At 41.8% G+C, this 24,740-nt stretch overlaps 1 long non-coding RNA gene across 2 annotated transcripts in view; it reads right to left on the minus strand.

Moving 5' to 3' along the window:
• Positions 1–8,843, minus strand: part of LOC109569655 (uncharacterized) — a 297,738-nt gene extending 288,895 nt beyond the window's left edge. The window contains exon 1 of one of the 2 annotated variants that reach the window (XR_011570842.1): positions 8,372–8,843. This is a non-coding gene — a long non-coding RNA (uncharacterized lncRNA). The remainder of the gene's footprint in view (positions 1–8,371) is intronic. The other variant, XR_011570843.1, reaches the window with a different exon arrangement.
• Positions 8,844–24,740: the final 15,897 nt, after the last annotated feature.

Genomic DNA, 24,740 nt, shown 5'->3' on the forward strand with positions numbered 1-24,740 from the left:
TGTGACCCCTTGGACTATAGCCTGCCAGGCTCCTCTGTCCACGGAATTCTCCAGGCAAGAATACTGGAGTGGGTGGTCATTTCCTTCTCCAGGGGATCTTCCCAACCCAGGAATCAAACCTGGGTCTCCTGCACTGCAGGCAGATTTTTTACTGTGTGAGCCATTGGGAAAGCTCCTATTTCCCGAGACACAACAATAGTGAAATTAGGCCAGTTGATAACCCTAGAGGGGCCCTAAGTGTTCACAGAAGAGCTGCATGTCTCTCACTTTAAATCAAAAACTAGAACTGATTAAGTTTGTCAAAAGTTAAGCGCCTGAGCTCCCCCGGTGGCTCAGTGATAAAGAATCAGCCTGCCAATGCACGGGACGTGGGTTTGCTCCCTGATCCAGGGAGATCCCACATGCTGAGGAGCAGCTAAGCCTGTGCACCACAACCACTGAGCCTGTGCTCTGGAGCCTGGAAGCCGTAATCACTGAGCCCATGCGCCACAACTACTGAAGTCCGAGTGCCCCAGAGCCTGTGCTCCCACCAGAGAAGCCACTGCAAGGAGAAGCTCATGCATTGCAACTAGAGAGTAGCCCCTGCACGCCACAACCACACAGCAATGAAGACCCAGCGCAGCCAAAAATAAATAAATAAAATTATTTTAAAAAAAAAGCTAAGCCCCTTGTGCCCAAGTTAGCCACGTTGCAAATGCAAAGTAAACATTCTTGAAGGAAATTAAAAGTGCTACTAAAGTGAACAACAAATGATAAGAAAGTGAAACAGCTTTATGGCTGGTTTAAAGAAAGTTTTAGTGGTTTGGATAGAATATCAAACCAGTCACAACATTCCTTTAAGCCAAAGCCTCATCCAGAGAAAGGCCCTAATTCTCTTCAATTTTATGAAGGCTGAGAGAAGTGAGGATGCTGCAGAAGAAAAATTTGAAGCTAGCAAAGTGTGATTCATGAGGTTTAAGGCAAAAAGCCAACTCCATAATCTCAAAGTATTTTACAAAATGAAGCAACAAATGGTGATAGTGATCCAGAAGATCTAGCTAAGACAATAAAGATGGCTACAATACACAACAGATTTTCAGTGCAGACAAAACAGCCTTCTCTTGGAAGATGCCATCTAGGACTTTCATAGCTACAGAGGAGAAGACAATGCCTGGCATTAAAGCTTCAAAGGACAGGCTGATTCTGTTGTTAGGGATGAATTCAGCTGGTGACCTTAAGTCGAAGCCAGTGCTCATTTACTATTCTGAAAATCCTAGGACCCTAAGAATTATGTCAATTCCACTCTGCCTGTGTTTTTTAAATGAAACAAAGAAGACTGGATGAGAGAATGTGTTTGTATCATCATTTACTGAAAACTTCAAGCCCACTGTTGAGAACTACTGCTCAGGAAAAATATTCCTTTTGAAATATTACTGCTCACTGACTATGCACCTGGTCACCCCAGAGCTCTGAGGGAGATGTACAATGAGATTGATGTTGTTTTCATGCCTGTTCATACAACATCCATTCTGCAGCCCATGGGTCAAGGAGTCATTTTGACTTTCAAGTCTTATTATATAAGAAATACATTTCATAAAGCTATAGCTGCAATAGATAGTAATTCCTCTGATGGATCTGGGAAAAGTAAATTGAATACCTTTTGGAATGGAAAAAATGCCATAAAGAGCCTCTGTAATTTCTGGGAAGAGGTCAAAATAGCAACACTAATAGGAGTTTAGAAGAAGTTGATTCCAACCCTCCTGGATAACTTTGAGGGGATCAAGACTTCAGTGGAGGAAGTAATTGAAGATGTGGTAGAAAGAGCAGGAGAACTAGAATCAGATGTGGAGCCTGAAGATGTGAACGAATTGCTGTAATCTGATAATAACATTTTCAGGGATGATGAGCTGCTTCCTGTGGATGAGCAAAAAATAAAAATGGATGCTTAAGATGATAACTACTCCTGGTACAGATGTGGTGAAGACTGTTGAAATGACAACAAAGGATTTAAAATATTATATAAATTTAGATGCTAAAATAGCTGCAGGGTTTGAGAGAACTGACTCCAATTTTGAAAGGAGTTCTACTGTGGGTGAAATGGTATCAAACAGCATTGCATTCTACGTGCAGTACTGATGGAAGGAAGAGTCAGTCTACATGACATGCTTCACTGTTGTCTTAACTTTAATAAATTCCCGCAGTCACCCCAATCTTCAGAACTATACCCTGATCACTTAGCAGCCATCAACGGTTTCCACCAGCAAAAAAGATTATGACTCACTGGACAATCAGATGCTGCTTAGCATTTTTTAGAAATATTTTCAATTAATATATGCACACTGTTTTTAGACATAATGCTATCTCACAGTTAATAAACTATAGTAGAGTATAAAAACTTTCATATGCTCTAGGAAACCAAAAAATTTGTGACTTGCTTTATTGCTATCATCACTTTACTGCAGTGGTCTGGAACCTAATATCCAGTATCACTGAGGTATACCTATATTTGTCTTTCTATGTCTGATTTGTTTCACTTAGCATAATGTCTTCAAGGTTCATCCATGCAGTAGCATGTGTCAGAATTTCCACCTTTTTTTTAGATTGAATAATATTCTATTGTGTGTATATACTGTTTTTTGTTTATCCATTCATCTGTTGATGGTCACTTGGGTTGCCTCCACCATTTGGCTCCTGTGAATAAAACTGCTGTGAACATGGCTATACAGATATCTCTTTGAGATCCTGCTTTTATTTATTTTGCTTATACACTCAGAAGTGGAGTTGCTGTATCATATGGTAATTCTAGAGCTGCCCTAGTGGCTCAACGGCAAAGAACCTGCCTGCCAATGCAGGAGACGTGGGTTTAATCCCTGGGTTGGGAAGATCCCCTGGAAAAGGAAATGGCAACCCACTCCAGTATTCTTGCCTGGAAAATCCCATGGACAGAAGAGCCTGGCAGGCTACAGTCCATGGGATCGCAAAAGAGTCAGTTATGACTGAGTGATTAAACAACAACAACAATGGTAATTCTATGTTTGACTTTTTGAGAAACTGCCATACTGTTTTCCATAGCAGCTGAACCATTTCACATTTCTACCAAAAGTGCGCATGGTTCCAATTTCTCCACATTCTTGCCAACACTTGTCATTTTTTTAAAGTAGCCATCTTAATGGATGTAGTGGTTCTATCTTCTCAGAGAGTTTGGGGGAAATATGCATGTGTCAACAATTTGTCTGGTACGCTGACTTGTTGTTAATTTCTAGTTTGCATACAGGAACTTCTTATGCTCACACAAATGTTGCTCTGGCTACATTTTCTATATAGGCGTCCTGTCCTTTCAAAGTCTTTTGGCTTCCACTAATTTAGGAAATGTAAAGTTAATTTGGGCAATTCAAGAGACTTCAGGGGAAGGAAACGAAATGTCCATCAATAGATGAATGGACAAAGAAAATGTGAGATACACACACACACGGAATACAACTCAGCCACAAAAAAGAATGAAATTTCACCATTTACGACAACATGGATAGACCTAGAGGGTATTATACTAAGTGAAGTAAGACAAAGTAAATACCAGATGATCTCACTTACGTGAGTAATCCAAAAAACAAAAAATAAACAAAGAAAACAGAAAGAGACTCACAGATACAGAGAACTATGATTTCCAGAGAAGAGAGGGGTTGGGGTACGGGTGAAATACGTGGAGGGGAATAAGAGGCCCAAAGTTCTAGTTACAAAACAATTCATGAGAAAGTAATATACAGGATAGGGAATATAGTTAATAATATAAAACCTTTAAATGGTAACAAACGGTAACTAGACTTGGCATGGTGATCATATCACAATGTATGTAAATGTCAAATCACTGTGTTGTACACCTGAAATTAATGCAATGTTGTATGTCAACTCTATTTCATTGTTGTTTAAAAAAATAGTTTTTAGTCCTCTGATTCAAAGCGGTTTGTCTAGCTCTGTTAATCATGCCACCTACCATTTAAGTAAGTGAGGTAGAAAGGCTTTTTAGAAGCAAAAGAGTGAAACACTAGAACTCTGAGATAACAGCCAGGGGATAGGTGTAAGGCAGATGCTTGCGTAGCAGCCTACATTTTTCTAAATCACTTTAACCATTGATCTTCCCACCTGAAGGAATTCCTGCTTAGATTCCACTTTTCAGATGTGAAAACTGAGGCCCTGTGAAGTGAAATAATTGACTCAAAGTCACACAGCTGGAAGATTTCAGGGTCAGGACCCAAATCCCAGTCATGCCACTCCAATCCTGTTTTTAAACATGATACTACCTAATAATGACTGAGGTCTTCATTTCTGAAGCTGCAAAATTTTAAGGATCTAACTATAGGCAGGGGGTGGGGGATAATTTCTATCTGTCGTTCAACAGCTCCCCAAAGGCAGGCAGTGCATACAGCATGAAGCACTATCTCTTCCTGGGACCAGACTTGCCCAACTCTGGACAACTCATGTTGATGGATCCAGAATTAGACAAGAAACAGGTATCCTCCATCTGAGAAGCTTGGAGAAGTACTACTCAATAACCAAGTCTACTGGACCACAGTCATCTTTTTTCCACCTAAAATGCTTTGTGGGCACTTTCCGATTACACAAGACAAAGTATGCCCGGTTGTTCAATTACATGAACCCTTTTTGCCGTGTGTAGCTGGCCCTGGGTATCCACAGGGTATCAGTTCCAGGAACCCCCACCTTCCCACAGGTACCAAAATCCACACATGGAGACTTCCGTGTTGGTCCAGTGGCTAAGACTCTGCACTCCCAACGCAGGGGACATGGGTTTAATCCCTGGTAGGAGAACTAAGACCCTGCATGTAGCAACTAAGAGTTCACATGCTGCAACTAAAGTGTCCTGCAGGCTGCAACTAAGACCCAGCACAGCCACCCAACTGACTAAATAAATATTTTTTTTAAAAATCCACACGTTTAAGCCTTATGTACAATAAGGTGGTATAGCTGACCTTGGCAGACAATCCCTGGTTGGTTGAAACCAAGGATGCTGAACATGCGGATACAGAGGACCAACCATATACTTCTCCCCTCAGGGCAGATTTCCTCCTCTTTAAGCTTCCCATGGATATTGTGAACTTTGAAGACTGTTGGTAAAATAAAATCTAGTGTTGGGTACATAACAGATGCTCAAGAAATTGAGACCCAGCTACACCATCCCCTGGGAGTGACCTTCCCTTCCCAGCAAGGACAAGTGGCTGAAGGCCATGGCAAGGCATCTGAAGGAGAACACAACTAAAGAACTTAAGAGGATTACACCTCTCCTCATCCTCCACTGCTCCCACAGCTTGCTTCATGCTTCTGCTTCTCCATACCTGTTTTGTTAGTCTGTGCTTCCCTTTACAGGCACCATCTATTCAGCTAGACTGAACATGTTCTGAGGGAAATGGCCTTGCCCTCCACTGCATTTTGCAGCCCTGTGATGGTGGACTTGGGGCTTCCCAGGCTCAGTGGTAAAGAATCTGCCTGCAATGCAGGTGATGCAGGGGGCGTGGGTTCAATCCCTGGGTCAAGAAGAACCCCTCGAGAAGAAAATGGCAATCCACTCCAGTATTCTTGCCTGGTTCCAGCGGGCTACAGTCCACGGGGTTGCAAAACATTGGACACAAATGAGCACGCATGCATGCCATGATGGTGGATTTACATTTCTCTATCCAGAGAATACTCAATGAGAAAGCATTGGCTCGGTCAGAAACAAGCCCTTGAGTTCTCTAGGGGGATCTTGATGACACAATGCCAAGGGTAACCCCAGGAGCTTCAGGGTCCAGATAATCCATCAGTATAAACAGCCAAGCTGGTGCTGTTCAGAAGGGCCAAGAAAAACAAACTCATGACAATCCTATGGCTTGCCTGTATGTATGCCTTCCCTCATTTGTCTATACCTACCAGACTGGCCTGATCTCTTGTAATGAGCAGTGTTGAAGGTAAGATAAAAGGAAAGAGGCAAAACATCCCTGAAAGATTTGCAAGCACTTCTCCAAGTTAAGAAACCATCCTATAAGGGATTTAGTTAAGAGAAATTGTTGCACAAAATAACTACCATCATCTAAAATGTCAAAGTGAGTGGGAAAACTGACTCCAAGATACAGAAACTCAGCCCAGACTGCTCTTGATTATTGCACAGGTAGAGTCCTGAACTGGAGCTTGACGGCTCTGGCTGCTGGTTCTAACTCGGCCACTGCTCTGGATGAGCCACTAGGCTTCACTGTGAAATAAGGATATGATGCTTGCCTTCCCCAAGCCCAGAAGGTAGGGTGTGGGCAGGATACAGAAACATTCATAGCATTTGAGACAAGAAAACCTCTAGAAAGTCAATTATATGCATTTTTTTCAATGTGATGTCAGACTTTCTTTTTTTCCTCCCACTCACTTTCCCTTGTCACAGTCTAAATTTTATCCAGATGTGAACATGAAGAGGCCTGTTTTTGTTTGTTCTCTGCCTCTATGCATACCCTTTCATTTTCCTTTGTGCCTCAATAGGTTTCCATACCATTCTTTAGAACACAGGCCATGACAAGGGGAACAACGTTGCAGAGGGATGCAGGGGAGTCAGGAAAAAAAAGAGGTATAGAATGCTCCAGAATGTGTGTTTCCTCTCTCTTAACACAGACAGAGGCAAGACAGTGAGAGGGTCCTTGAGTCCAGACGAATGCCATCAGCCATGCAAAGTCTCCCAGGCAGCACTGTCCCAGAGCCCACAGTGCAAGTGGCGTGCACACGTACACACACACATACACTTTCATGGAAAACTGTGCTCTCCCATCCCAGAAAGGATTTGTTGTTTCAATTAAACCCATCAAGATCTACACCACATGTTAGGAAAGAAAGGAAAAACCAAATCAAGCCTGAATTACTTTGGCCATCTCCTTGGGGATCGATCTATATCAAATAAACCACCATCTATGCATTGGAGAGGCTTTTACTTATGAAAAACAGAGGCAGGTGCAGAATGGCAGCAATGGTACTAAATTGAAACCCCGAGAGCAGAAGAAAGTGGATTGAGATGCATCCACTTAGCTCCTCTACTTATGTCGAAATCGCAGGATGGGGAGCGAGCAGATCACGGCCCTGGTGGGGTCTGGCTTCTTCGTCCTCGTCTCCCTGAGGTCCCTTCCCTCCGAGTTTGCTCACTGTTTCAGCTGCCCAGTGAGAACAGATGGACAGAAGTTAAAAGAACAAGGTCAGCCCCTCAACTAAAGTCTTATTTCACATGCTGCCCCACCTCTATCATCCCTTCCTGGGACATAAAGATGGAGAATGAAGGGCAGAGGTGTGAATGCATTTGATTTCCTATGAAACTGTGGTCTTTTCATTTACATCCCCTGAATAGCTGGCTAGTCTGATTTACACATTGATAATATGTGATGCTTTGTATTCCAGCAAATATTTAATCCCTGACTGATCAATAATCCCTGTCTGGCTGTTCTTTTTTTGAAAAGAAATAAATCCCCTTTTTACTCTTAAAATTCTTGAATAAAATTAAGCTGCTTTAGCCCAGGATGCACTGTTCCTACGTGAAGCCATGTGGTTTCATAACCTCAGTCCTCGGATGTTTTAAAGGGGCTGCCTTTGCCAACTTGCTATTTCTGAGATCCCAGCAGCTTTCTAATCTGACTTTTCTGTGTCATCCGTTGATATTCAAGTCTGATCTTCCCTTTTTTAATTAAGAAAGTAAAATTATTAACCAAAATCAGTGAGTATATAGCAGGCAATATTTTTGCATTTACTTCTTATTTTCACCAAGAAGGTCTTGATTTTAATTCCTTCATTACAAACCTGTTTCTGCCTTTCTAAATACTCTTTCCCTCCAAAACTATATTTTAAAAGAAAAAAAGTTCCACTCCTACACTAATTCTAAAATAAAATCTGTACTCCTTTCCCCTTTTCTCAGCATTAGAGTTGAACATTACAAAAAATGCACATTAAACATAGAAAGAGGTGGCTCTCCTCTCTCTAAAGGGCTCCCAGTGCAGCCTCAAAGCCCACCAAAAGTTCCAAAAACAACAGCAACGGAAAACAAACTCTCTTTCATCTTTGGCAGCAACAAAAGCAATAACTTTCACCAAACCAACCCACGCCAAGAATTAATATAATACAGAACACATCCACATTCAGACCATTATGGCTACATCAGCTTACCACAATATTTGTTTGAAAAACACATAATTTGCGGTAGAGAGAGAGAACCTCTAATACAAAAAAGAGGTTCTTTCAAATGCAAATGAACCAAAAGACATATCTTCCCTGTGTTTGGAAAATCGCTCCAACATATGAAAAACATACTTTTTGTGTGGAAAAAAAATTTTTTTTGATGTACACCCACTTAGTTGAAAAGGCAATTAAATTTGCTGTAGATTACCTTAACAGTTGAGAAAAGTTTAACTTCTGGCTCCAGAAGTCCTAAGGACTTTATTAGCAGACCTAAGTAGTCTTCTGTTCCCAGGTAGCAAAGTTTCTTTTCTTCTCCACTGAAATGCTCGTGTGAACACTGAAGGACATTGTATTACTGAACTGATCGGAAAAAGATATTGTTTCCAATCCTCTGGCAGGAAGAAAAGAGAGAGAGAAAAGAAAGAGAAAGAAAGAAAGGGAAGAGAGAGAGAGAGAAAAGCAGGGCAAAATGCAGTCTAATCGAGCATTCTTCCTCGTGGAAAAAAAAAAAAAAGTAAATCCAGGATTCTGGACCGGGTTCAAACATAGCTTGACAGGCTACAGGAGAATTTACACTGAGCATGCTTAGCCCCGCACGGCTTGCATGAGACACACTTAATGAATATTACTTCCTTCCCACTGGCTATTCCTGCTGGAAGTCCACACCCACTCCGCTTTCAGAAGTCAGGAATTTAGCTCCAGCCAAAGTCCAGAAAACACGCTTATGCGGAGACAAGGCCTCACCGATCCATAAACTTTCAGGTTATGACCTGCAGGTCAGTTTGACAAATAGAACATGAAGGTGAATTTTTTTTTCTGCCCTTGGTTGTGTTCCCAGCTTTGTGCCTGTCCTAAACTGCAGTTCCCCTGAAGAAGAGAGAAATTGCTTTTTTTCTAAAGAACACCACGTCTTAAACGCCAGTGTAAAGGCCTTTCCAGATGAAGCTTCCAAACCCAGATTAGAATAAAGGTCATCTGTATATGAGAACACACTGTGACAATGCTTGGACTTTCAGGAATTTTTTTTTTTTTTAATTTCTGCCCCAAATGTATTCTTTCTGATAACTTATACATCATGTCTTTCTAAAATGCTATACACCAGTAGACAGTGTTAAAATATGCTCAAAATTCAGATTTAATCTGTCCTGCTGCCCAGGTCATACTTTGAAAAAAAAAAAAGGTTTTAATTTCAAACAATGCTTTCCCTTTCTCTAAATCCCTTTGTCATGTTTAATGATAGGAGGCCTGAGATTCTGAAAAAATGTAAAAATGGACTATTTCTCTGATAGTCCAAGAAGGCAGTATTTTTACCCTGCAAATGAAAAGGGTTGAAGAGAAAGAACTTAATATAGACAGCATAGTAATGAAAGGTAATGAATAAATAAATTTTATATTTAAAGTAATCATAATAACAAAATATCTTTTGTTTTTCTTCTGACATTTTCAGGGTACCATTCATGGGTTTCTGTGCTTTAATTAGAAATATGATTAAATACTCATTTGGAATTAAAGTACTTATTTGCCTAGACACACACACATACACACCAATTTGTGTTTGAAAAGAAATGACGTCACAGAGGATGAAAAGCAACAGAAATTTCCTAAGTGTACAGGGAAATATGATGCACCCAGCCTCTAATACAAAGCCTGCCTAACTAGCATTGATTTCATGGATTAACACAGGGGCTTCTGTATACCTTACAAGTAAACCCATTGCATCTTCATACCTGTAACATTTTTAGCAGCTACTGAACGGCTAGGACGTATTTCCTTACATAAGAGCCTTGCAGCATAAACTGTCTCCTTGCCTGCTGTTGAATGAATAAAATTTCCTCAGACACATTTTCCTTCCTGTAATTATGAAGTCTGGAGTGAGTACAGACTCACTATGAGGGATGATGGGGGTGTTTCATTTGTTTTAGGCTTTGCCTAAGGGAAAAATAAGATTTAGCCCCCTGTTGCAAGTGTGTTTATCTGTCCCCTGTTACAGAGCAAACTAAGTTTGCAGCATGGACTTCCCTGCTGGCTCGATGGTAAAGAATCTGCCTGCAAGGCAGGAGACATGGGTTCGATCTCTGCATCGGGAAGATCCCCCTGGAAAAGGAAATGGAAACCCACTCCAGTATTCTTGCCTGGGAAATCACATGGACAGAGGAGCCTGGCGGGCTACAGTCCATGTGGTCACAAAGAGTCAGACATGACTTAGTGACCAAACAGCAAAGTTCGCAGCAGTTAGATGAAGCCCAGGAGAAATGGAATTTCAAAATATGTAATAGGGCTTCCGTGGTGGCTCAGTGGTAAAGAATCTGCCTGCCAATGCAGGAGACATGGGTTTGATCCCTCATCCAGGAAGACTCCACATGCTGTGGAGCAACTAAGCCTGTGAGCCACAACTGTTGAGGCTTTGCCCAAGGGAAAAATAAGGTTTAGCCCCCTGCTCCAAGTGTGTTTACTTGTCCTGGTACAGAGAAAACTAAGTTTCCAGCACAGGCTGCCACGTTGAGCCTGTGCTCTAGAGCCTACGAGCCACAACATGCCACTTGTGAAGCCTGCACACCCCAGAGCCTGCGCCGCAACGAGAAGCCCACACGCCGCAGCTAGAGAGGAGCCCCTGCTCTCCTAACTAGAGAAGAGCCAGTGTAGCAACAAAGACTCAGCGCAGATAAAAATAAATAATTTTTTAAATAAAAAAGATGAAATAATCTCATCGCCTGCCATACAGTAAAATAGGAAGGACACTTGTTCATTTAACTGAAAGAGATAAGACTAGTGATCAGAGAGGCCCCACAACACAGAGATGAGGGACCCTCGATCAAGGCTGGTGCTCTGACCTTAGACAGCCAGGCCTCCCTGCCATCATGGTACAGTGGGTTTGTTTGTTTGTCTCTTCTCATGAGAATGAGCACTCATCTTGAATTTAAGGGTGCTGTTGGTGGAAACAATCATGCCTTTTTCAGCTCGAATTTTAAGACAATTTTATGCAAAGCTATGATGGTTTTTACAATGACAGCACACTCATCCATTTAATTGAAAGAACATTTAGTGAGCCCTTACTCTGACACTCATCTGGGCCCTAGAAATTGGGTAGTGGCTGAGATGGACATGGTTCCTCCCCTGGGGGAGCTCATGGTGAAAGTACAAATAAATAACCATGTAAACAAATATGAACGTGAGCAAAGGGAAGCAATCAAAGGGAAATGACGAGAAAGAATAAGCTACGAAAACCGCGGTGGGTGGGTGGGTGGGTGTGGGTGTGTCAGGGCTTGAAGCCACAAAACCAGGAAAATGTGAGGCATATTTGGAAAACTAATTATTTGCCAATCTAATGTGTGTTTAAAAAGAAGGGTGGTACCTTTAGCAGAAATCAGGAAATCTGGAGAAAGAAAATCATGTCTAATATATGATTAGCTCAAATATTTACTGGATTGAGTATGTTGAGTTTAAGGGTTATAAGGATATCCAGCCTACACTATTATTTTATTCAGAACTATGTGTAACTATTAGTAGAAACCTGATTACAGTTTCTTAAGTACCCACAGGTTTGTTTTTCCTCTCATTTAAAAGAAATTCAGAGGTTGACAGTCCGAAACTTGGCCACTCAAGTCTTTGTAATTTTTTGGTCTATCATCCTTAATGCACACTGTTCCTGCTTTGGTTTGCTTTATAGTCCAACATGGCTGCTGGAATTCCAACCATCACATCTGCTTTCCAGAATTTAGAAAGAAGCACAGGTGAAGTAAAAAGTAAAAATGACTACTGTAACAAACTACCTCAAATTTAGTGACTTAAAAAATATAAACACATTACCAAGTTTTATAAGCTAAAAATCTGACTTGGTCTCTTTCGGATATCATTAAAGTGTCAGAAGGGCAGCATTTCCTTCTAGCCTATAGGAGGGAACCTATTTCCTTGTCTTTTCCATCTTCTGGAGGCCACTGCATTCCTTGGTTTGGGGCCCCTTCCTCTACTGGGGTTGAGTCCTTCTTATGTTGCATTACTCTGAATTCTTCCCTCTCTTTTACTTTTTGGGATCCATGAAATTACATTGGGTGTACCTGGATAATCTAGGATGGAGCTGATAAGCAACACTCTATCTGCAACTTTAATCCTTCTTTTCCATGTAAGGTAATATATTTAAAGGCCCAGGGATTAGGACCTGGACATCTTTGGGGAACATAAGCCTGCTTTCTACACTTGCCTTCAGTTGATTTACCTATCTTCAGCTGATTTACCTATCTCAATATAGATTTCTCAAAAGCTTTATCCAGTGTCTCTCTCTCACACCAGTGGCCCCTTCTTTGACAATATTGCAGCCTTTCCTAAGGAATGAGGAAGGCTAGATGTTGGATAGGCAATCAGCAGCTTCTGACACAAATATCTAGCATTTGAAGCCAGAACCAAGCTTGGATTATTGCAAAAGCATCTTAATCAGTTCGCCTTGTTCTAGACTGTACGGTATGTGAGCCACTGCAAGTTTAATCTTTCTAAATCACATATGATTAAGACCATTGGTGTTTTTAAATCTCCATCATTTCCCTATTTTCTATGAGACAAGCCAACTGCCTTAGCTAGATGCATAGGGCTTTTCATATGCTAATCCTTATTTATCTTTTGAGATTAATTTCTACCACTTGCTCTAACTCCAACAACCCTTCAGCCCCTCGGGAGCCTACGAGTTGTTGGTCCTGCCACTTTTTCACTATCCTTATCCCAACTTTTCTCTTGACCAAGGCATGGGCAACCATCAGAGTTCTCCCTCTGTGCACACCCTCCATTCTCCTGATCCTCTCTCAAGTCATCATATTCACAGAGCAGAGGGGATGCTGTGGTGGCCTGGAAGAGTCAGTTCTCAAGGCCCCCAGTACAATACCCAAGCCAGCAGGTGAGGGGGGGATTTGCTGCTGAGGGCTCACAGATGAGTCTCTCCCTGAGCACTGTCCTCAGCCAATGGGAGCCACTTCACCAAGGCTAGACCGCATCCCTTGAGACAGCCCACATCCTGATCGGTCCCTGAGCAGGTGCAGAAGCCAGGCCCCCTGGCTTCATTTGGAACAATACTGCCCGTTCTCTGGCAATAGCACCGCACTTCTACCTCCCTCTGCCCCACCCTGCTACCCTCACTCCTTCACAGCTATTTCTCCCAAGAGCATCCCCAAAGCTCCCTACATACACGTATCTGCCTCCAAGTGTGTTTCAAGAAACTAAACCTAGAGTTACCATATGATCCAGCAATCCCAGTCCTGGGCATATATCTGGAGAAAAACATGGTTCGGAAGTATACATGTACCCCAGTGTTTATTGCAGCACCGTTTTCAATACCCAAGACATGGAAGCAACCTAAATGTCCATTGACAAAGGAATGTATAAAGAAGATGCTCTGTGTGTGTGTGTGTGTGTGTGTGTATACATATACATACATACACATATGGCATTCCTCGTGGCTCAGTCAGTAAAGAATCCACCTGTAATACAAGAGACATAAAAGACATGGGTTCAATCCCTGGGTCAGGAGGATCCCCTAGAGAAGGAAATGGCAACCCCACTCCAGTATTCTTGCCTGGAGAATCCCATGGACAGAGGAGCCTGGGAGGCTACAGTCCATGGGGTCACAAAGAGTTGGACACAACTGAGTGACCAACACACACACATAAAACATACATATTATACATACACACACATAAACACACAATGGAATATTATTACTCAGCTACAAAAAAGAATGAAATAGTGCCCTTTGCAGCCAATGGATGGATTGGAGATTATGATACTAAGTCAGACAGAGAAAGACAAATATCATGATATTGCTTATATACAGAATCTTAAAAAAATGATACAAATGAACTTATTTACAAAACAGAAACAGACTCACAGACTTAGAGAATGAATATATGATTACTGAAGGAAGAGTGGGGGCAGGGATAGATTGGGAGTGTGAGACTGACATATACACACTGCTATATTTAAAATAACCAGTAAGGACCCACTGTATCGCACAGGCAACTCTTCTCAGTATTCTGCAATAACCTAAATGGGAAAAGAATTTGAAGAAGAATACATGTTTATGTGTAACTGTATCACTTTGCTGTACGCCTGAACCTAACACAGCATTGTTAATCAACTATATTTTAATATAAAATTAAAAAAAAATTTTAAGACATTCTGACCCAAGACAATTGGTCCCACGAGTTCTTGGAAACAGACTCTAAAATAAATTTTGGAGCCAGATCACCCACCAGCTAGCTGGCAGTGAAGACCCCATCACCAGGGTGAGAGGTATGAGTGGCTCCTGGCATGCTCCCATGGTACAATTGTTGTAACTTTCACCAGCAGTAAACTGGATAAGTTGCTGGTGTAATGAAATGCATTAGGAAGGATATCTCGGGAACATGAAAGACACAGACCATGAAGTTGAATAGCTGTTGTTGGGGGTTACTGATGTGAGGAATGACAGTGAAAGGCTGTGGGTGATTAATCATCAATTAAAGGTTAAGTGTGAAAGTCAGTAGGCCTCTTCAGATGTATTTAAAGAGAACTTCTCTTTTGCAGCTGGAGAAACAGAAAGCTGAGGACTAGGGCAACTTAATGATAGCTGCAGCAGAATTCCAGAGGAGGTTGAATTCTCAGCCCCTGGGGAACTGCTACTCCACAATTAGGAAGGAATGGAACCCTGAGTCTGGGGATAGGGACACGTACGGTGATGAACTTGAAAATCTAGAATCTCTAGATACCTATGGACTTCCTAGACCTGCAGCAGTGGCCCACTCTTCTTTGTTAAAAGCTGGCATTTATGCCTTTATAAGGACATTCATGCCTTTTTTAGGTCTTGGTTTTACAAAAGAATATGTACCACCTCTTGAAGGACTGCCATGGAGCTGACTGATAAAAGATGGTTCTCACTAATCCTTAGGGAAAGATGATGTGCAGCCAACAAAGAAGTTGCTTAATTCAGAGAACCAAAAGAAATCATGCGTGGATCCTAGGAAACTGAAGGTAGTCACTCCAATCAAGAGTCAAAATCTTTTGGACAAATCCAGAACCCATTGCTTGAAACACAGGCTGATTTCCCATGAAGAAAATGTATGGAATAAAGCAAGTATTTGTTGTTTTTCAGTCGCTCAGTTATGTCCAACTCTTTGCAACCCCATGGACTGCAGCATGCCAGACTTTTCTGTCCTTCATCATCTTCCAGAGCTTGCACAAAGTCATGTCCATTAGTCAGTGATGCCATCCAACCATCTAGTCCTCTGTCGTCCCCTTCTCCTCCTGCCTTCAATCTTTCCCAGTATCAGGGTCTTTTCTAATGAGTCAGCTCTTCACGTGGCCATTGGAGCTTCAGCATCAGTCCTTCCAATGAATATTCAAGCTTGATTTCTTTTAGGAATGACTGAGTTGATATCCTTGTTGTCAGCAAGTATATGTGAAAATAATTTTCCAATCCGTCCAGAGAAACCAAAGTGAAAGAAAGTCATTTACTAAGAAGATGGGAGTAATGACGCATTCTGAGGACACTGAAATCTGATATCTCCAAGGCCACTCTATGAGAATGGGAGGATTTGAGGACCAGGTAATACATGGAGTCTTGTCCCAGCTCCAAATTACAATGGGTCCACTTATTCAAAGACCCACCCAGTGGTCATTTCTCTGATACCTGAATGTGCAATCAGAATGGACATACTTGATAATTGACAGGATCCACATATGGTTCCTTGGACTGTGGAATAAGATTTATCAACTGAGAAATCCAAGCAGAATCCTCTAAATCTTATCCTCTGGCTAAGATAATAAATCAAAATAGTGTTTTATCCCAGGAGGCAATGTTAGAGATAACTTACCCTAAAGACCTGAAGAATGCCAGGGTGATGGTCCCCATCATATCACATTTCATGCAACATTCTGACTCCTACAAAAACCAGACGGATTGTGATGTATGACGATGATATTCAGCAAATCTGACCAAATAGTAACCCTGGTTGCAGCTACTTTTCCAGATGTTGGATCTTTGCTGGTTACACAGCCTTAAGCACATGGTATTTGGATACCAACTTACTTTGCAAATGTGCTCTTTTCCTTCTCTATTAAAAGTAGACTCAGAAAGAGTTTGCATCTATGTGCAATGGAGAAAAGAACACAGATACAAGTTTGCCCCAAGGTGACCCTTCCCCTTAATAATGTGTAAAAGGACCTGAACACTTTGGACTCTTCACAGAATATCACATTATTCCACTATATTGATGACATCTCATTAGCCCAACTGGGTGGATAAGAACTAGCAAGTACATTATTAAGACATGTATGAAAGAAATCCAACTTTCAAAGAATGAGGGGACCACCGTTCTTACAAAGAATTTAGGCTGAAACACCCTGTCTATATTAAAGTTCATATTATTGTATCATGTACCTTCTACTACAAGGAAGAAAAAAATGCCTGGTAAACCTCTCCACATTCTAGAGGCAGCATATTCCACTCTTGGGATGCTTCTCTGACCCAATCACTGAGCAAGATAAAAGTCTTTCTGCTCCAAGCAAGGCTTAGAACAGGAATCAAGACCACACTGCAGGAAGCCAACCACTTGGGCCATATGACCCAGCAGAGTCATCCATCATAGGGACTTTACACCAAACTTAGATAAAAAGAATCACAACACAAACTCTTAGGCATCTAGAGCAAGGCTATGCTTTCTCTAACAGATAACTGTAATTTATTTGACACAATGTTCCTTGCATTGCTACTGGACCCTGGTTGAGATAAAGAATTTGACCATTGAACATTAAGAGGCCATGTGGCCAGAACTATCATTATGGGCTAGATCCTGCTAGCCATCTGGAAAGATCTATGTTTTATAAGGTCCAGAGGACCCAATGGCAATTTGCTGTAAGATGGAAGTGGTCTACCAGGATCAGGCATGAGCAGGACTGCAGGCAGGTACAAGTTGAATAAGCAGAGAGCCCCACCCCCTGTGTTATCCCCACAACTGCACCAACACCTGTCTCTAAGCTCATACCTATGACTACATGGGGTGCAGGATCGCTCTGGCAGGGGATGAAAAAGTTGAAGTTTGGATCACGGCTGCATCAGTTCAATATGATGTTACAAGATAAATGAGGGCCACCAATGTATTATAGCCTCACTCAAAGGTGACACCTAAGACAGAGGTAAGAGGAAGTCCTCCCAATGTGTAGACTTCAGAGGGAGAAGTTGTTCATCTACTTTGTATGGAGAAAGAAGTGGCCTGAGATGAGAATACACATGACCCGAGGGCAGTGATAATGAATGTGGCTTGTTGGGCAGAACCTAGGAAGTTGGGAAGATTGTGGATCGGAGGCCAGGGGAAGTGCTGTGTGAATGGAAGTATGCTCCACTGTGCTGATCAGTCATGTCCAACTCTCTGTTATCCCGTGGACTATAGCCCACCAGGTTCCTCTGTCCATGGAATTTCCCAGGCAAGAATACTGGAGTGGGTTGCCATTTCCTACCCCAGGGGAATATTCCCAACCCGGGGACTGAACCCACATCTCTTGTATCTCCTGCATTGGCAGTTGGATTCTTTACCACTGTGCCACCTGGGAAGCCCCAAATGGAAGTATGGAAGGATCACAAAGTAAGGAAGTCTTTATTGCTGGCTGTGCCCACAAGAGGGCACCCACCATGGAATAAGCAATAAACAACTAAATGGACTGAATAATTCTCCCAGCCACTGTTAGTAGTCATCCCAGGGCCAGCATAACAGGCTTCTGAATAGAGTAGCTACGGTAATAGTTAGAGGCTATTCGTGAACCCGCCAGCATGAAACACCAGTCAGCTATGCCAATCTAGCTACCGAGGCTCCCTACTGATGCTGCCAAATGCTCAACTTGCTAGCAGAAGAGACTAATATAACAGGCAGCCACTGATGTGCCCCTATCACTAGAGGAGACCACTAAGACACTGGTGCTAAGTTTACTGCACTGAATCTCTTCCATGCTAAAAGGAATAGCAATTCACTTTCACAGGAAATCCAAACCCAATGTGGGTTTGCCTTTCCTGCCCAAAAGACCTTGACCAGCACTACTAACCAAGAGCGTTCGGAATGTTTGATCCACCAGCATGAAATGCCATATGACATTGACTGTAGCAAGAAACTTTATTTAAAGCAATGTGGCAGAGAGCACCTGAACTTAAGATCCCATTATATACTGTACCACTCCACCTATAAAACTGGTTAGGCAATACAAAGACCTTTCAGAAGTGCAGAATTGGCACCAGCTTGGAGATGATACTCTGGAAGGATGAGGTGCTATCCCCTAAAACACAGTGCACACCTTAACTCAGTGATGACTTTATGATCCCATGTCCTCAGTATGTAAAATGCATGGGTCTGGGAACCAGGTGGCCTGCTTCCTAGCATCCCAGCGATCCACTTGGGAACATGAGCATCCTGTTGTCACATCAGTGCCCCACAGGTTTACAGTTTCTCAATCGCAAAATGGAAATCAATAAAGATACATATTGCATGCATGCATGCTTAGTTGTCCAGTCATGTCCAAGTCTTTCCAACCCCATGGACTGCAGCCCGCCAGGCTCCTCTGTCCATAGGATTCTCCAGGCAAGAATACTGGAGTAGATAGCCATTCCTTCTCCAGGGGATCTTCCCATCCCAGGGATTGAACCTGGGTCTCCAGGGTCTCCTGCATTGCAGGTGGATTCTATATAGACTAAGCCAAACTTTAAACGATGTCTGCCGCTTGGTCACTTTGAGCTCCCTGTACCTCAGTACTAGCAGTTGAAGAAAGGTGTCATCAACCTTGTAGAACTTAACCCTGACCATTAGAAGAAGATACGATGGCTCTTCCATAAGGGGGAAATGAAAACTGGGTTTGGCAACTAGGTAATCCACTGTGGCATCTCTTGGTACTTCTCTACCCAATTTTGATGGTAAATGGACAAATGCAACAGCCAAATCCTGAGAATGGGTTGGTCACCACGGGCTCAGACACCTCAGGTATAAAAACTAGGTCAGCCATCTAGATATGCAGAGGTGCCAGCCAAAGAGAGAGAGAATCCAGAATGGGTACAGAATACAGAGATGACGCATATCAGGCACAGCATCCAAGCCAGTTATAGAGGTGGGATTAGTCCCACTAACCTTCTTCTTGGAAGCATGCCTGGGAAAAGGAGACCAATCAGAAACTCGGAGGAGCTCTTCCTAGAAGGGGTAAACTTCATACACCAGCAAGCAGAGCACAGGGTGAACTGTAGTGGACTGTGTGGTCTTGCAAGTGTCCCCTCCCCAGAGGACTGAGCACTGTTACCTCAGCTCCTAGGAATAGTGATGGCTTTCCTCTCACAGCCAATTCTTGCAGAATTCCCTTCACCTGAAGGAAGTCTCCTTGCGCAAGACAGTACCTCTTCCCCCGGGGAATCCCATATCCAAGTATCTACAAAGGGATGCAAACCACCCCCGTTACCTCAATCTGGGACAACTCTGAAGGCATTCCAGCCCTGTAACTCCTCACAGAATTGCCTGAGACTCTGGCGCATGTGTGCTGGCCAGTCACTCTCTCCTTCCTCTGGTCAGCTCCTCCTTCCCTTTCTTCTTCACAGCTGTTGTCTCTGATAGTGCTCCTCCATAAACTTCCGGCACACAAATCTCCACCTCAGAGTCTGTTTTCTGGAAACCCAATCTAATCCGGCAAAATCAAAACCCTGGCTAAGTTCAACTCTTAACTTACTCCATGCTTGAACCCACGCAACTGAAAATAGCTGGAGAGAAAATACACAAGCAAGCCAATTACTCTCATCTTACATTCAGGCTCACTCAACCTCGTACGGGTCGATCCTTAACTCCTCAGAAATCATTCTTCTCTTCCCTAATTCACTCTTTTTTTAACCCTCCAGGACAACTATTTCAGATTTTTTTTTCTCTGATTTCCAGCACCTCCTTCCCCACCTTCACTCGCAGCTAGTCAATCTTGCTTTCTACTATAATTTTTCAAATGAAGCAATTAGAATAGAATTTTAAATTCCTCCAACTCCATATCTACTACCTAACAGAAGCAGAGTGAATATACTCCACTTTCTGTTATTATTTTCTATGAGCTCCCCATACTCGCTTCACCGATGCACTCTTTATTTTTCTCTTGTTCCACCAAATCTCTTTCCTGTGTCATCAAACTTTTTCTTTCCATTAGGTCAACTGCAATATCATAAAACATGCTGATAAATTGCTGTGATTAAAAAAAAAATTCCTTCCTTAATCCAGTTTCCCCCTTCAACTTATTTTTCTCCTTTCCTCAAAGTATGATTTTTTGAGAGAATTTTACTAGGATATAGTTCATATACCTGGGGAAGGAAATGGCAACCCACTCCAGTGTTCTTGCCTGGAGAATCCCAGGGACGGGGGAGCCTGGTGAGCTGCCATCTATGGGATCACACAGAGTTGGACACGACTGAAGTGACTTAGCAGCACCAGCAGCAATATTATCTCTTCAGCCTGGATCTTGGCTCTCTCCCAACATACCCAAAACTACCTATTTAATATCACCTCTTAGATATTACAGTTTAACATGCCCTCAAACTGAGCTCCTGTTGTTTTTCCCCAAACCCATTCCTTTCCTTTCTCTGTTTATGGCAACTTACTCAGACTTTAAAACTTGGAGCTGTTCTTGATTCTTCCTTCTCTTGCACCTCATGCCAAAATGTTATGAATTTATGTGGCTCACTGTCATAATAAATCTAAGATGTGACCACTTCTCACCACCTCCTCTACCTCTACTGCAGTTCCAGTCAATATCAACTCTTGCCTGGACTGTCAAAATAGCCTCCTAATCATTCTCCTTGACTCCTTGCAGTCATTTCTTAAATAACAGCCGGAGTGGTGCTGTTAGGACCTAAGAATGCCTTTCTGCTCTGTCCAGACCCCTCTGATGGCTATCCATCTGCTCGTGGTAAAAGCCAAAGTCCTTACTGTGACCCACAAAGCTCCAAATTCTTTGCCTCCTCCTTGCCTCTCTAAGCTCACTTCCTCCTAGCCCCCACTCCATCTTTTCATTCTTGTCCCTCTCACCTCCTTTGTGACCCTCAAAGACTCCATGCCTTCCCTTAGCAGAGGCCTTTGCTCTTTCAGTTTCCTCTACTCAAAGCATTCCTACCTCTGATAATCTCATATGATTCGTTCCCTTTCTTCCTTCAGACCTTTATCCAGAGGCCACCTTCTCAGGTAGCCTTTCCTGGTCTCCCATCTAAAATATTAATCTCATTTCATTTAGCTTATGCTTTCCAATTTCTCTATCTTTTTGTTGTTCTTTCTCAACCCTTTATCAAGCCTAATACAAGAACTTTTGTATACACACATATATAAATAGTATGCATAATATATATTTGAAAACTTTAAATTTCGGCCTAACTAAAAAATTTATCACATTTTGATTTCATTTGTTTGACTTAGTATGGAGAGAATGCTAGATTTCTAATTTACATTCACTCAAAACTTTTATATAGTTCCATATATTTTGGCATCTGGTATGTATGGATGTGAGAGTTGGACTGTGAAGAAGGCTGAGCACTGAAGAATTGATGCTTTTGAACTGTGGTGTTGGAGAAGACTCTTGAGAGTCCCTTGGACTGCAAGGAGATCCAACCAGTCCATTCTGAAGGAGATCAGCCCTGGGATTTCTTTGGAAGGAATGATGCTGAAGCTGAAACTCCAGTACTTTGGCCACCTCATGCGAAGAGTTGACTCATTGGAAAAGACTCTGTTGCTGGGAGGGATTGGGGGCAAGAGGAGAAGGGGATGACAGAGGATGAGATGGCTGGATGGCATCACTGACTCGATGGACGTGAGTCTGAGTGAACTCCGGGAGTTGGTGATGGACAGGGAGGCCTGGCGTGCTGCAATTCATGGGGTCGCAAAGAGTCGGACACAACTGAGCGATTGATCTGATCTGATAACTGCTAAAAGTCCAGAAAGTTTATCTTAGTGATTTTTTTTAATTGAATGAAGCTTGAAAATTTTAATCCAGTTCTGAGAATATAAATAAATACTATGCAACAACAACAACAAAAAAAAACCCAGGAAATTAACATGTGATACATTATTAACTAAAGTTAATGAAATTTCACAAAATTTTATGCTAGTGTTCATTTTTTGTCTTTATACCTAATTCAAGACTCCACACTGTATTCAATTGCATTGAGCAGCTTCAGCTACATGCAACAAATTCTGGTAAATTCTCTTTTCATTTTTATTCTGTTGCAACTACTTTCTAATTTCCCTTGTTATGGCTTCTTAGATACAATCACCATTTAAAAGTGGACATTTAGTTTCCAAATACATGGGTTTTTAAAGTATCTTTGATACTAATCTCTCATTTTTATATTAGTTTCTTATTTAAAAGCTTTCCTCTCTGCAGTCACTCTCTGTGGTCTGCCATCCTGCTAACTTTATTGAGGTTTTCAATGGCTAAGTCAAAGATTTCTCTTGGTAAATGTCACATTGCACTTGAAAATATGTGGATTATTTTCAAATATCTTTTGATATTGACATCTAACATAATTCCACAGTGATAAGACAACAGACTCTGTATGATTTCAACACTTTTAGACCATGAAGTTTTTGCACCTTGTTTTATGTCTTTGGATATGTTCCAGTGTCTCCAAGTTCATAGTCTATAGGAATTCAAACAAAATTTGTACCCTACTATTGTGTGAAAATTGCATAAATCTTAATTCTGTTGAATTAGTTCACAGTGCTTTCCAGGCCTATTATGTCCTTTTACTTTTCTGTATATTCATTTTTGAGAGTTTGCTATTGAAACTCTAACTAAAACTCTTAATTTATCTACTTAAAAAATAATTATAATATATAGAGGTTGTTGTTTATTTAGTTGCTTAGTTGTATCGAACTCTTTGCCACCCTATGGACTATAGCCCACCAGACTTCTCTGTCCATGGGATGTCCCAGGCAAGAATACTAGAGTAGGTTGCCATCTCCTCCAGGGGATCTTCTTGACCCTGTAATATCTAACCTGTGTCTCTTACATCTCCCATGCTGGCAGGCAAGTTCTTTCACCACTAAGCCACCAGGGAAGCCCTAAAAATATAGAGGAACTATATGTAATTTTCTTCTGTATTTTCCAAGTCTCTTGTAAATGTGTTATCTACTTTCATAATTTAAAAAGTAAAAAACAAAGAGAAAAAAATTGTAAAGCAACTATACTCCAATAAAAATTAGTTTTAAAAAAGACCAAATAAATAAAAGGTTACTCTTCCTCCAAATGTTTCACATGTCTCATGTCTGCTTTACTCTTGCTGTTTATCACTTATTATATATAACTTACTATATGTTTTAATTATTCATCTTATTTGTTTTCTGTCTCCCCAACTAGACTGTAAACTCTATAAGCATGAAGACTGCTTGTTCACTGATCTACTCCATACAATCAGAAAAGCACCTGATCCATAGTAGGTGCCCAGTAGATATTTGTTCAGTGAATACCTTTCCCATATTTTCCCTCCCTAAAACATTCTTCCTCCTCTTCTCTACTCAGACAGTTACCCATTCAGATATCAAAGATAACCTTCTCTCTGCAGCTTCCCCAGCTTTGCTGACTTCTTTTCCCCATCAGAGTTCATTGCTCCCTCCTAGGGCTCATTTTAACAAGCGTGTTATATTTAACCTCTGCCATAATAATTGAGACACTATTTTGCAACCTTCAGTATCTTATGTTCCCACATAATGAGTTTCTTCAATGCAGAAGCATCACTTTTTAATTTTTTTTCCATCACCCTGGAGCCTAGCCCATAGTAAAATTAAATAAAAGTACTGAATGAATCACCAAACATATCCTCTTTGCTTTTCAGTCCCTCATTCCCCTTTTCATCACTGCTCACCACTGTCCAAATGCCAGCCAGTTCCCCTGCTCTCAAATTACCCATGACCCACACTCTGGACCGGATCTTAGAGACACAGTTGATTCCCAGTTCCTATGTTCCCCCTTCCACCCTCCTACCCCTGGTCAGACCTTTGTTCTCTCAGAGCTCCGCTAAATAAGATACCGGGTTGGCCAAAAAGTTCATTTGGGTTTCTCAGTAAGATATTCGGCCAATCCAATACTGTGACAAATTCACCAATGCCAAGATGTTAATAAGATTTAATGGATTGACAACTGAATATTATCAAAGTTGTTTTGATAATGTTTTAATTCACACATGTTTTAATTCAGGAAACGAAGTAACAAGTGCTGAGGAAGGAAATTAGGGGGTGGGAGACACGCAGGTCTTCTGAAGGTGCTGCTTGGTGGTAGCCTGACCACTATGATTTGACAGGTTTTGAGGCCAGGTGTCCTTTAAGTGCTATTAGTCATTCATCTGTGGGTGAATTAGCTTATCAGACTATTTCCTAAGAACAGAGAGGTTATTTTTGAGAACAGAGGAGAAGAGTGGGAACATGCTGGACATCTGAAGGAGAGAAAGGGCAGCTACACCCAAGCGATGACATAGGAAAGCTGGGTGATGTTACCATCAAAGACAGACCTGGGAGATCTCTGGTCCCCTTCCAGCCCCTCCACTCTGCTTTCAATAGGACCAATCCCAGAGAGAA

Source organism: Bos indicus, chromosome 15 (assembly GCF_029378745.1).
Source record: "Bos indicus isolate NIAB-ARS_2022 breed Sahiwal x Tharparkar chromosome 15, NIAB-ARS_B.indTharparkar_mat_pri_1.0, whole genome shotgun sequence".
NCBI classification, from domain to species: domain Eukaryota; kingdom Metazoa; phylum Chordata; class Mammalia; order Artiodactyla; family Bovidae; genus Bos; species Bos indicus.